This window comes from Silene latifolia, chromosome Y (genome assembly GCF_048544455.1).
Source record: "Silene latifolia isolate original U9 population chromosome Y, ASM4854445v1, whole genome shotgun sequence".
NCBI lineage: Eukaryota > Viridiplantae > Streptophyta > Magnoliopsida > Caryophyllales > Caryophyllaceae > Silene > Silene latifolia.
The window spans coordinates 344,569,213-344,581,385 of NC_133538.1; positions in this window are offsets into that span (position 1 = coordinate 344,569,213).

A 12,173-nucleotide genomic window follows, 5' to 3' on the forward strand; every position below is an offset into this window, starting at 1 on the left:
CACCAATCACCCGTCTTATTTGTTGGCTCGAATCAACTATAATCATCAAAATTAAATTAAACGATAAATTTTATGAAACAAAAAACCAGCCCGAATATGCTAGTATTGATAAATGAACCGATTACATTACTAAACCAAATTTGCTAATATGGTCCGATAACATTAATAACTAATGTTAACAATCATACCATAAACTCCCTACAAATAAATGGACCAAGCATGATATAATGTTTAACATGTCGAAGTGCGTGAAATGGGCCGAACAAACAAAAAAAAATAAAGAAACACCCCATATACTTTTCGACCAAAACACACTCATCCTAACCCTAAATTCGTTGTATATATAACCACACACTCATCCTCGCCTAACACTCTCTACAATCCTAACCCTAACACCAAATTTCGGCCGCCTCCCTCATCCTCTCAATCATAACATCTATTTCTCATCCTCTCAATCAACATCTCATTCTCCCTCGATCACTCCGCCTCCCTCTCATCCCGTAGCTTTAAAAAAAATGGATCTATCATTAACCCATACAAAATGTCGTCCTCAAATGCTTAAAGATGGAGGTCGATTATATGATGGTGAAGAATTGAAGTGCGATGAAAAATGGAGATCAAGATTCAAGATGAATAAGGTAAACAAACTTACTTTCTCCCTCTTTTTAATGACATGCAATTAATTATCCATAAATTTATCATCCACCTTCGGTTAAAATTACAAATAACTCCGACATGCATGGTGAATTTCCGACATAACACCTTCAAAGCATGGTCCTATTTTTTACCAAATAAATAGGGTCCTATTTTCTTTCACTATATAAAATTAATTTGATTTTTTATGCAATATAGCGTTTTTAGCTGAAAAATACGTAGATATATGGTGTACACTTCTTTATTTTATTTTATTGTTAATTTAAAACAAATTTTCTTCCACTATGTAAAATTAATGATTTTTTATGCAATAAAGTGTTTTTAGTTGAGAAATAAGTAGATCTATGATGAACACATTTTATGTTTATTTTATTTTTAATTTAAAATAAATTTTCGTCTTTTTTTTTTAATTTTATGTCGATTTTAATGCTCTCAATAATCAAATTTGGGGTATTATTGTTGCTTAGTAAAATAAAATAAAAATTTGCGGAATTTGTTTTAATTTTTCTGTCGATTTTAATGCTCACAATAAACAGATCTAGGGGTTATTATTGATTAGTAAATTGTTTAATTTAGTTAATCACAAATGGACTTTTTAATTAATTAATTTAAATAAATAGGCTATTTAATTTGTAGTTTCATTTGATTGAAGTCATTTAAAAATATTACTTTTTAATTTGATCTATGAAATTAATTAATCTCAATAAGCAAGTCGCATTTTTGCTTATTTGTTTGGTCTGAACGGACCCGACTCACATGGGTTATACATACACATTTTAATTTGTATTTTAATTATAAACATATTTCTTTCGTCTTTTTAATCCTACATAACCCGTACAATTTTGCACAGACATTATATCATTGATTGAGTTAACAATATATGAACTCTATAACATAAGTTTAGTTTTATTTAAATTTTTATAGACATTAATCACCCGTTTCATTGATTATAAGTACAATCAAGTATTAAAATTGATGTATTTGAATGATGAATGGAATTTGATGAAACGGAATTTGAGATACTTTTTGATAATAACCCGTTTAATGTAAACATGAAATTATCTGTTGATCTGTATAATTTTGTGATCAATAATTTCATGTATTCATTAAAGGAACATGTGACTCTTTGATAATCACCTGTTTCGTTCACTGGTGTTTTTTTGTTAATGCAGCAATTTTTCGACTTGTTTGAATGGTCTAAAAAATTTCTAAGATATTCAATTTTCAATTCAATTGAAATCAAATATTGCCATTTATTTCTTCTTTATGTTAATTATGTTAATGTTCGTTATCGTGTTGTTGGTACATGTATGACTGCCGGAAGAATGTTACCGAGTCTGCAATATATCCCGAGATGAACGGATGGCTTGTGTCACCATTTTGAGTTAAGGTTACCGGTCTTCGTCTAATCTCGATGATATGGTTTTTTTCTCCAATCTTCGGAGATTGTTTTATTTAATACCATTGTCGTCGTGATTTAATTTCTTTTTAAAATTTCAAGGGGGCGTAATGAAATTTGTAATCTGTGTAGTTGTAATATTTGGACTGTAATTTATAGTTTTAGAGAATGTAATTTGTAGTTTATGGAGTATAATATTTGGATGTACTTAAAATATTTTTTTTTTGGATGTTCAAATCATAAGATAAGAGTGAATTAAATTAAATGTGATTCTGGAAAAAAAATTAATTAGTTATGGAAATTAATTTTTAATTAAGAAAAGGAGAGATGAGAGTAATTAAGGAAAGTAGAGGAGAGAGAGTAATTAAAGAGGATGAGTGAACGTGGGACTTTAATATGGGTCCCGCATTTCACAATTTAAAAAAAAAAAAAAAGCTGTATGAAATGACGTGGACGCACAGAAAGTCTTTAAATGATCTTGTATTTATGAAGATAAGATTTTGGGAGAGAGAAATTTTTATTACAGCAATCAAAAATCCAAGTAAAGGTACGTCAAAATTTTACCATTACGTATGTTTTATTTCATGCACGTATTCGTCATGTTTCTAACTGTCTATGACAGTTAAAAGTTTAGAAAGTTTTGCATGTGGGTCAAATATTTGACCTTCTTAAATTAAATATTTAAATAAATATGTTAAAGAAATTGAGAAATGGTCATTGTGTCTCCAGTATCATTCAGCTATCCAGTTATGTTTTGGATTAATCAATTCAATTACGATTATTACAAATTAGGAAGTGAGAAATGTTGCCATCTATATACCAACAAAAACCCTATCAAGCATTAGATAACCGCATAACATACATCAACGGAATGGGAGTATCATTTTCCAAGAGATGTCAAGACATGCAAATCCATTCATACACATATGAAACTAAAAACATACAAGAGCCTATCAAGAACCATATCATTCATGCAATCATATCACATTGTTCTTGAAACATCGTTTTCAGTTGTGCCATAATAATGAATGCATCCATTTCACCAAAATATTTTTGAAAGTCTAGTTCCATATATACATACAAGCATTAGAAACGTAACTTGCACGACTATCGCAATGCTTTGCTCTATGGCATTCCTTTCAACATTTAATTTTGTTTCGGGGAGTTCACCGGAGAGAGAGTGCTCAAAACAGACTCCTTTCCTTCACATCTTAGAACAATTCTTAGATTTCTTTCCCATTCCAGGATATTATTAGCATTCAATTTCTCCTACTTAAGGATAAAGTACAGATTAAAAAAAAAGTTGGTATTAGTCATTATATCTACATAAATATAAGAACATGTGAGTATAAGCGAAATGTTCATCAAAGCAGTTTAAAACAACTTTTTAAACTACTAAACGCCTTTTAAAAATTATCCTCTAAAAAAGCATTTAACCAATATCCTCTCCCACTATTCATCAAATGGACTTTGGCCCTGCCTTTAATAAATGGTGTTTGAGGTAAGTAAACCATTTACTAATTATAACAATTTGTAACTCTTGATTGATATATTAACTCTTTGTTAATACACCAACTTTGTTTCAAAACCCAAAACTTTGTCTTTCGATAGTTTTGTTGAGTTAAACCAAACATTAACTTATAGGTTTCATAAACCCATCCTATTATCCATGGAAATAAAAGTGACACTCTGCTTTGGCAACCTATCAGTAATGTTCTAAGGCTTAATAAGTGTTGTTTGGAAAACATTAAGACTCAATATTTCAATTTTGGGGATCAAATGTCGGTCATACTACGGTGAACACATAACAGAATAACCACATTCACAAAATAAAAGCAAGCATAAAACAAAATTAAATGCAAGTATAAAAAACAGTGATCTAGTATGGCCCCTAAACTAACTAGGTCCAAAAGTTTCTTCTAGATCTCCATCTTTCAAGAAACCTCCCTCGAATCTTCTGGATCTCTATCCGCCATCTTCTTTGGACTTTATCTTCGAATTACATTAATTTTTACTAATTAATAACTAGCTAATAAAAATTGTAATAAAGCGATAAATTATTACATTGCAATACGATCCGCCCGCAATCGTATGAACTAAAATAATTACACATTAATTGGATAACAAGACAAAAAATAAATTATTACAACGCTTAACGTTACGCATATCGTAAACCATTACAAAAAATAACGATATGCAGATCGTAAACCATCCTAATTTGGGCCATATTAGTCACCTCAAGCAATTACAATATTAAATATGACGGCATATATTCAAGCGCCGCATTCAAAATATGTAATAATATTGAACCATTCATTATACTACTTAACGATTAACGATTAACGATTTAGAATAAAACTAAAAAGAAAAATAGTAACACGACTTAACGATTAAGTCATAAACTAAACAACGAATTTATTATGACTCAATCATTAATATTTTATCGTGGGAGAAATTAAATTACAAAAAAATACATAATTGAAAAAAAAGATTTGTTTTTTTTCTTTAAGGAAAAACCACGTTTCTTCTTGATAAAAGAACACTTCTCCTATTCAATATGACAATCAAATTTAATCAATTAAAGTGAGCTAAATAAATAAAACACATGTCTTCCCTTCCTTCCCTAATCATTAATCGGTTTTCTCAAAACCGAATGATGAGAGAAACAAAATCAAATTAAACTCATTTTTGTAACCAATAGATAAACAATTTTATCTAATTGACACAAACCAGTATTTTATTGGGGAAGAATTAGCATGAATCATTAATCATTAACTTATAACAAACTAAAGAAAAACGATTTTTCAGATTTGTTACCCAAATTCATACAAAACTCTTTTATAGAATTTGGCTTTAATAAAGTCAAGAATTACTATGAATTATCTTATAATCATAGAGATATAAAAGAAAAATTTAATCTTTGACGTAAAATTCATAATTTACGGTTTCCTTAAGAAAAATCAATCAACCAATATCTCCATATTAGTCATGCATATTTTCCCATGATAAACTCAAGATTATAATTGAATCACAATAAAGACGGATAAAAAAGAATATAATCATATTAATCTTAACTTATGATAAATGCAAACATTATCTAATTAACGATTAGACAATACTAACAATATGGTTCTACTACCTAACAATTAAGTAATAAACTAAATGAATCTTTTATTATTTTAATTCAATTATCATCACTCTAACATGGAATAATCATTATTATTAACAATAATTTGCACAATTGGAATTTTATTTTGTTTTAGCTTTGTACTTAATCAAATTATAGAACTAAAATGATTTAAATAACTCTCCCAATTAAATTAGGATTTCTAAGATATTCTAATCAAATTAGAATCAATTTAACCATTGTAAATATCAATCAAATTGAATAAATCTCAAAAACAAATTTAAAAAGTCAAAAAACACAATTTTTAAACATAAAACGGTTTGAAAGTCAATCAAAATGTTCAAATTTGGCTTAAAAGCGTCAACCTTGCATTGCAGTCTTGTTTAAAACGCCGTTTACACTCGAAAAATATTACTTTTTCAACAAAAACCGACACTCGGACCTGATGATAAAAATTTAGGTCTGAATTATACCCATGAACAGTACCCGCGTGAATAGTAAAAGCAATTTTTTTTAAATTAAATCCTAATAAAAAATTTACCAACCAATTAATATCAACATACAGTATTAATTATGCAAATATTTCCAATCTAAACAAAAATTTACCAATCAATTAATATAACCATATTAATTATGCAAATTATTCCATGTTTAAAGTCTACTCCATAATTGAATAAAAATAATAAACTAGCATATGATTATGATCATAGAATCTTATGCAAGTGGCTCTGATACCACTGTAGGATTATATATATGCGAAAGCAAAATTTTAGTAAACAATTACAATTTCTTAACATCTACCCTAGGATCAATATGAAACATAATAAAAGGCGAAAAGAATATTTACCTCTTGAAGAGTAATTTCCACAAATAGCTTATAGAAGAGATCTGAGAGCCCCACTTGTTGCTCCTCTACTCAGTCCACAAACACAATCCAGAAACCCACGTCTGCTAGAACGGAAGAGAATGATCAATATCACTCTCTTACTTTTAGGGGTGCTTGAGGCAAACGGTATATATGAAGAGTAATATGTTTACTCCCTTGTGGTTTCTTATGGGAAAACTTCATCATCTTTTTCCATCACCCTAGAACCCTTTATTATATAGTATCAGATACCATAATAGAGTTTACGTGGAATAAGTAAAGAACTCATATTCCTTTCCTAAAACCAGTGCCTCATATCTGTTTTCTTATAGAACTATTATTATTTCCTGATTGTGCTTATATGTGTGGCCTTATAGTATTATATTATTTTAGTCATTAATCCAATTTTATTGTGACAAATTATCATAATTTATAACTACAATTATTTTTGATAATTGTATGTACGTAGTGACGGGGCCAATTGTTAGATAAAAGGGCGTACTACAAATGGACTAAGATATACTAGAAAAAAGTTAACAATTATAGATAATAATTGAAAATATTTCATTACTTATCGCTATATATATACGTGTTTTCATGTTTTGGCAACAAAATTATAAGTAGAGTACAAATAAAATTTTGTATAGTGTTAGAAACTGAAGACTAAAATACAATAACTCAATAATACTATAGCTAATTAAATTAGTATAGTATTATATAGGTACAGTCATACTCACAATAATGTACTCTGTTTTGTGTGGATTTTGCGCAAGGCGAAATCAGGTCAGGGTGATATCGTGCAGGGTTAACTAGCTCTAATTAGATTTCTGGTCAGGTTGACAGGGTACGATATTAAGCTGTAAATAAGATAACAAAAATAACAAGACAAATAATTTTGTACGTGGAAAACCCTTGAATGGGAAAAAACCACGGGCACCAAGCCAGGAGAGGATTTCACTATATGATTTGAGAGAATATTCTTATGATAACAACAATGCTTGTATTTCTAAGTAATATGTGTTCTTCTTCTTGTGTACGAATGATGTGTCCCCAATATCTTCAAAGTGTCTCTTATATAGCTTTCCTATCTTGAACAATTTGTATGATCAAGTATTGAAGGTGAATATTCTCCATAATTCTGGCAATAATTGCTTTGAATATTTCCCTCTTAATTACCGTAATTACGCATAATCTTTATACTTAATCTGCGTATTTATTTCCATTAATATACGCGGATATGGTCAAATATTGTCACGATATTTGGACCGTTGTCCTCTCCATGGCCTGGCGCCTAACTTCATGTGCCATGAGAGCCTGGCACCCGAGAGCCTGGCAGTCAGGTTTAGATGAAATGCTGATCAGGGTGGTCTGCGGATTTCCAGGCCTAACAATTGCCCCTTATCTCCTTATTGGTAGTGCCAGGACGAAAAAATGAGGAGATAACTTTAATTTTGATAAAATCACCCAACGGTTAAATTTTCCCTGATCAGTTTCTATAACGGCGGCTCTTTTATCGCAATCGCCGACGCGTGGTTTATTTTTTCGCAACTTCCTTAATTATTTTGCTATTTGAAACCCTAATCTTCTTTGCTATAAATACTTGGGTGCTTCATTTAATTTGAACTCATCAATGCAACTTCTCCGTCTTCTTTCTCTTAATTTTTCTTGTCTTCAGTTTTCTTAATTCCCAACTTCCCAAATCTTTTTAATCAATCTTCCATAATTCTTCAAACAATGGCTGCAAAGAAAAAATCTACCAGGGCAGCGGTTCCTGTAACTCCTCCTCCTCAGAATCCTGAGGAAGTTTCTTCTGAAACTTTGCTGCGTCTTCTCGCTGCTCCATCTCCATGAGTAGATAAGTCAAGTGATCCCCCATTGGAGATGATTTCAATATCTCATGGCGCTTTTCAATTCAAGCCTACCAAGGCTTTAAATGAGGATCGATCTCTTGCAAACCGCTTGAGGCCTGAGTTCGAGAAGATTTTGAAGGATAAGGGGATTATTCCTGCGATCTTCAAGTCTGGATCCCTGAGGATTCTCCTATCAGGGCCGACTGGGCTTGTCCTGGTTGGTTTTGCATCCATGATTGGGCCTTCAGGGCAGGCTGTAAGCTTCCTTTTTCTCCTCTTATGGTTGAGGTTATTAAGGAGCGAGATTGGTGTTCCCTCTTATCAATTAATGCCGATGGTGTGGAAAGTTGTATGTTCTATTGAGAATCTCTGTAAAAAAACACAATATTTCTTTTTCTCTTGACGATTTGAAGACCTGTTATGCTGTTAAAACAAACAGTCCTGGCCGTATAAGTTTTAAGGTCAGGGCGTCAACTACTCCTCTCCTGAGTAATTTAGATAGTGGCCATGATAAGGGCTAGGCTGCTGGCTATATGTTTGTCAGGACCAATTCCGTGGGTCCTGACATGGCGTATTTAAATCATGAGGCCTGTGTGGCTGGTGATGTTGGAGCTTGTGTCCTCCACAAATTAGTGTGATAACATTTGTAAATCTCTTACAGGTTCACAAGGGTATACTTCGTATATTTAATCAGTTGATTAACGTTTACCTAATAACGGTTGGCTTGCTAGAAAGTTTGACGTTATTATCATACAGATGGCGGTGATCAACTGGTCCCTAAAGGTCACACCTATAGGATGTGTTTGAGAAATGTGGTTATAGAAATATAATCACATTGATGCCCAAAATGACTAAAAAGTTAGTCAATGTGTTGATGAGATAATTATTTAATGAAAATTAAATAATATAAGTTGAGACGAATTAACTGTCAATTCGTAAATTAAATATAATAAGTTATATTTAATTAAATATATGTAATGTTAGCTTGGACGAATTAATCTGTTAATTCATAATTAAATATAATCAGTTATATTTAATATCAACAAGATGAATGTGTCATAGTGGTAATAGTGAGAGTACACATACCAAGAGGTCAGGGGTTCGATCCTCACTAGATGACAATTCAACACATTTTATATATTTTTGGAAAGACCAAAAATAAGGAGAATATACTCCTTATTTCGGTCAGTTAGGCCGAAATTAGGAAAGATTTATTCTTTCCTAATTGACTCCAAATTTCGGTCAGTATAAGAACGAAAATGAGAGAATTATTCTACCTAATTCTTTTTCTTGACCTAGCCTCCTCTCTCATCAGAAAAACACAAAACAACTAAATTTTACAGAAAATTTTAGATCGATTCTAGCACAATCAATAGGGCATATCTTATATCGTCTTGGGTGCAACTGATAGGCGAATATCAATTTTGATATTGTTCTTAGGCCGTTTTTGCTAGGACCGAAGGTTATTTCTGAATCTTTTACTTTGTTTATGTATTTATTTTATGACTAGTGATCGTCTTAATTAAATTCGTTATAATCCTTCATTTTTAAGGGAAGTATATAGATTATTTCCCACAAGTGGTATCAGAGCATAGGCCACGGATTTTAATTTTGATGATTTTCGTAAAATTGTATGTAAACTTTTAGGGTTTCGAAAAAAATTAGGGCACGGCTGTTTTTTTTGTTAATGCCGATTAAAAAAAAAAATTTGTTTGCAGCCGGTGTTTGTCTTTTTGATGCGAGATTTGCTTTTTTATTTTTCATAAGGTTGTTTTAATCAGTTAAAATTATCATATGAAGAATTGGTAGATGTTTGATTTGATGCAGATTAAGTTAAAACAAAAATCGAATCGTCATGTTTGATTTAATGCAGATTAAGTTAAAATTAAAAAGGCAACCGTGAATTTTTTTTTTCTGCTGTTTCAGTACTGTTCACGGATGAACAGTGTTTTAAAAAAAAAATTGCTGTTTTTTTTCCTCTCGGTTTTTTCTAAGAAAAACCGATTAAAGTTTTTTTTGCGGTTGTTTTGTTTATGCCGATTTGAAAAGCATCCGATTTTTTTTTGTTGTTACTGTTCACGTGTTACTGTTCACAGGGGACAGAATATTTAAAAAAAAAATTTGTTGCGGTTTTTACAGATAAAACCGTGTATAAAATTAGAAACAGGCTTGTTTTGTTTTGTTGTTTTGCGGAAAAGAAAAAAAAAGGATGGTTTTTTTTTTTCTTTTGCCGAGACCCAAAAGGAAGAAAAATAGGTTTTTAACTTTGATTTTGGCCAATTAGTTATTGTGAAACGGTTCACAATTTAAAGATACCGAATTATTATAAAGCAGTTTAAAATTTTGACGGATAGAATTCATATTACAAGTTTAATATGGATTAAGAATGAAATTAATGTGATTAATTGAGGAATTGTCACTTAATTTGTTTTAAATAGGTGGTTTGGATAAATTAATCAACATAATTAAGGAATTGTTTCATGTATGTTTAATTTTTTTTAGTTGATGCTTTTTAATTTTGTTGAATAAATCGAATGAATGAATTTTATTTACGTATTTAATTTTGCAATCGCTTGTAAATTGTAATACTTAGTGTGGCCTTAGTCAAATTATGTTTTCGTAATGAAGGAAACATGATTTTTATGTAATTATGAGATCTCGAATCTCCTTTATTTTAGTTTTGGGTTTTAAAATTAGATTGTAATAAATAGGTTTATTATGTAATTTTATTTATTGTAATTTCAAAGAAGACTAAAGATGGAGATTGGAGCTCACTCCCGCTACATGGATCAAGATGGAACATCAAGACAAGCTTCTCGGGTCCAAGGATGGATTCCAAACTTGTATTTATTGTTCATTTTGATAGGATAGGCCACACTAGGACTTTTATTGTTTTTACGTTTTTCATTCTATTGCTTTTCATTCACATGTTAGTTTATGCATCATATTCCGCCTAAAACCAAACCACCTACTACTAAAATGCATGAAAATTGACTCATTTAGGTTGTATGTTAGTTTTCATGGACATACAGATGTCACAGTCTTATTAAGCCATCACCTTAGTTTATTCATTCTCGCATGCTAGATATTAGTTCACTTAAAATGAATTAAAATAAAGTTGATGGGATCTTCCTCTAAAACGGAAATTGAGATTAGTCTTTATAAGGGCAAACATCTATGAATCCCTTCTTCGTCGGTAGGCCTAATATGACCCCTTCTACATTGGGTAAGTAGTTGTATTGACTTAGTTTACCTTAACATCATAGTCCGAAGAGTTTCTCGTGATTATGATGGACTAAAGATAGTATTTACAGAAATTTATCGACCAAGAATTCTAACGGTAGAATTAGCTAAAAGGTTAGCTTATCAATTTACAGAGAATTGAGTCTTGGGATCATTTATATAATTCTTGAGGGAGGTCAATTGTATAAATGCATGAGTCTTGCGTTATACTGTGATTGCATTAGACTTAAAAATCAAATCGATGCATAGGCTTATTATTCAATTTTCTTTTCGCAGTGTAGAACACGTTAATTTCTTGTTACAACAAATGTGGAAATAACGAAATCCCAATGCCAAGTGCCACACTTGATCGCGCGTCTGGCTGAAAGTTTTTATGGACAACATGAATCAGTTCACACGTCTGAAAAATGACGGGTCCAACTTTGCGGACTGGGAGGCGGCACTACGGAATGCTGCCATTGCTGACGGTAAGCTCAGGTATTTAACTGAGCCAATACCGGTCAACCCAGGCCCAAATGTAGGAGCCAACGAGTCACTCGCTTATAGTGATTTCGTTATGGAAGTGGATGCGATAAAGAACGTACTCATCTTTGCAATGGAAACCAATTTGCAGAGATGCTTCATTGCCCAAGGTGCAAACAAGATTTTCACCACGCTCACTAACGAGTTCTCAAAGGCATCGAGAATCGTTACATATGAGCATACCTGTCGCTTCTTTGATGCGAAACTCCAGAAGGGCCAACCGGTTAGCCCACACATTCTTCACATGATTGAGAATGTCGAGAAGCTGGAGGCTCTTAATTGTAAAATCAGTGAGAGCATTGTCATTGACCGAATGCTTCATTCTCTTCATGATGGTTTTGCCCTTTTCAGGGCGAACTACTAAATGAATGACTTGAAAAAGAGTCCTCATGAGCTACACTCCCTTCTCGTACAGACCGAGAAGGGTATGAAATTGAGTGGGAGCATGAAGCAGGATGTTCTCATGATTTCAAACAAGGGTAAAGGTAAGGGCAAGGCTCATGGCGACCTAGC